We start from the raw sequence: 3330 nt of genomic DNA, 5'->3' as shown, positions 1-3330 counted from the left end.
ACACAGGGATAAATGAGATTCATTCACTGTGTCTACTCAGCAAACCGAGTCATCCTGTAGCAGCATTAATACACATCAAAATCGAGCATATTTCTTGTCTAACGGTGGGTGAATTTATGGCTTATGGGAACATGGGATTTGGTGGACAGTTTCAGCAATCTACCAGTGGGGGAATCCTCTATTTTCATGTGAACACCTACAACCAAGTGTTCGTTAAAAGTCTGCTATCAACTTCATCATTGATTTGAATTCTATTTGTTGTAGCAAGTGTACTTTGTTGTAGCCAGGGTTTGGAGTGCAGGACTTGTATACGCTTGTATTAAGTTGTGGTATGTACTTGTCTGTCACCTTATATATATATGTGTGTATGTTATGTGTTCCTGTTGTCCAAACTTTGTGTACTTGCACATTTGATTTCCAGCTTATGTTATATTCATGATTGAGTAGTTTCTACCGCTGGTTATGCATGCTAATTTGACATAACATTGAGCAGAATTTGATTAGTGAATTGACAAACATATAGAAGCTAAAGGGTTGGATTTACTGGACTAATATTTTAGTTGCCATAAATTATTTTTAGATTTGTTCTTCTCATGTTCAGCAGCTCTACAGAGTATAGTCTCTGAAAACGTATTTGTTCATATTTATATATGGTGTAATTAAAAGTCACTTGTATACATTAAAAATATATACTGAAAACACCTTTGACATCTCTGTATACAAAAAAAAATATATATATTTTTATAACTGTGTTTACTTCCATACTTACTATTGTAAATATATATTTTGGTTAAAAGTATTTTTATTTTACAACTCTAGATGTAGTAACAGGGATTTTCACGTAGCCTAGGTAATACCTTGTGTTCTGACAAAAGAAAATTCAGATAAGTGCTAAGCATGTGGTAAAACATGCAGATATTTTTTTATGCACTTACAACTTTACTCAGTTCCAAATGATAAATGTAGAGGTGCAATAGAGGACCAATTTCACTGTTCAAATAACATCAAAATACCTTTATTTTATTGTACTAAAGCAATACTTTTACATGAAACAATGGAAAACCTAATTCATAATAACAATGAAACTAATGAAATATTTTATACTCACCAATATTACTTTGAATCTCCTGTAAAGAGCTTATCACAGTCTTGAGTATGCCTTCTGTATGTGAAACAAGTGCATTTTGCAAGGCTACCTCGGTAGTTCAAGCAATAAATATAGCCGCCTTAAAGTACTTTCAACAGAAGGTATAGTTACTTCATTGAAGGAAATGCGAGCTTTGACAAAATTTGTAACTTGCATTTGTTGGGACCCTTTTACCATCTTTGAGGTTCTAACAACTAAATAATTGCTTGAATGTGCAAATGGTCCCTTAAAAGGGTCCATTTTGCTGAAGGTTGCACGACAATCAATTAGAAAAGATAAATGTTGCTCTAAATCACCTCCAAAATCCACTAGGTGGACAAAGTGTTTCACAGTGTCAATGATTTACTTACAATCATCTTCACCACTCAAGATATCTATGGAGTCATGAAGAACCTTAGAAACTTCAAATAGAAATTGCCTCGTAACAGGATCTCCAATTCTTTGGCTACTCTTAGAAATATGAGTAAGGATATGCTTGCAAATAGAAACACGTGTGCTGCGATAAAGAACATCCACGATGTACACAAAATGATCCAAATAAAGAACATATGTTAGGTCAGTGAAGTGTGAAATCAACTTGAGAATGATTGACTCTAAACTTGCAAGTTCAGCATCATCAACTACAATTCCGCTTACATGCTCTGAAATATCATCTAAAATCATGCTCAGTTGATCTTCCATGTTATTTTGAAGAATATAATCAATATACACATCCATAACCATCAAATACTCGTTGCATCTGAATATTGAGTAACCACCTCTAGCACCTCATTCAATATGGTAAGGCGCAATTACCCTGGTGGAATACACTCACAGAGTTTAAACCCAAGCAATATGTAATTCAAATACTGGGCCATTGAAATGTCTACAAAACTTTCTACAAGTTTAAGTAGCCCTAAGGCATGAGTACTAACAACTGTTGCCGTAACTGCTTCAACAAGAAATTCACCAAAACAGAAACTGGATGAATGCTTGAGTTGGTTTCCACTCATTTCGCTGAACCCAAAAATCTCTTAAAAGCTGAATAGTCCTCTCCCAATATGCATGATTGAAAATGCATCTAGTAATCCATTCAATTATAGGTTCCATCAAGTGTACATACATCCGTTTTTCTTGATAAGACTTCATCATTTTTGGTACCTAGATGTCCAGAAAGAACCCTTTGAAATAGTGTGATATAATCACTAAGTCCTGTGACAAGAAAACCTTTTTCGTAAGGAATCAATGCTTGTGCACAACGAGCCAAGTACAAATGAGCAAATGTAGAGGCTAAGGGATCTTCTAACCCTCTAATCATCAAACTCAATCCTTGGCAGACATTCAACAGATTCTCATCCAAAAATGTTGGGAACGGAAAATAGCCACTTCCAAGTATATTCCAGGAAGTAGTTCTCGAATAGAACCAATCTTGTAAAACCAATTGCTACACGTTTCTTTAGCCTAGCGTAGAACATTGATGCATGTGAATCCCTAAGGTAAAAGTCGTATGATATTTCCCTCATCATCAAATTCTGTCTTTCTTTTGATATGTTTCTTGAAAAAGAGTGGAAAAAAAATGAAAAATATGGACATTGTATGTGCTGAGCACAGACACAAGCCTGGACACAATGAAGGAAGTGAGAATGAAGATGATAGTGTAGATGGTGCAAATGAGGACTTCTTATGAAATGTTATGAATGGAGAGTCAAAACAAGTAAAACAATGCTCCAAATTAGATCATCACTCTAGCAATAAGGATACTAGTGTTCTGTCCCGAGATTATAAGAAATTGAGATCCAGAATGAGGATGAAGGGGATGATGCATTTCTGACCAAAAAGAGGCCAATTTAAGATGGGCACACTGAAGCTACAAGTTGGAAACAAGAATTTTGAAAAAAATAGAAAAAGAAAAAGAAACTTAAGATCAATATCAATAAGCCGGTTGGCCAACGTTTTGTCTTTGATGAGGAAGGAAAGGCCTTGCCCCCATTGGCAGCATTTGCCAACGGACAGGATGGAGGTGATGAGGAAGATCAGACCACATGTACATGTTTATTTCTTTATAATAGAAACTAGAGAATTTATATTATAAAGGGTTGCAACATAGTTGAACATCGAAGTGTACATAGAGATATATGTTATGAATTTCCACGAAAACTAAATAGACATAATATGCCAAAAACAAAGTTTTTAAGTACATTGCA

At 34.9% G+C, this 3330-nt stretch overlaps 1 pseudogene; it reads right to left on the bottom strand.

The window, feature by feature from the left end:
- Positions 1-1085: 1085 nt before the first annotated feature.
- Positions 1086-2719, bottom strand: LOC149262688 (uncharacterized; annotated as a pseudogene).
- Positions 2720-3330: the final 611 nt, after the last annotated feature.

The sequence above is a fragment of the Pinus tabuliformis genome, chromosome 6 (genome assembly GCF_031772625.1).
Source record: "Pinus tabuliformis cultivar Carrire ecotype Pingquan chromosome 6, CPIR1, whole genome shotgun sequence".
NCBI classification, from domain to species: Eukaryota; Viridiplantae; Streptophyta; class Pinopsida; order Pinales; family Pinaceae; genus Pinus; species Pinus tabuliformis.
This window is presented reverse-complemented; position numbering and strand designations above follow the sequence as displayed.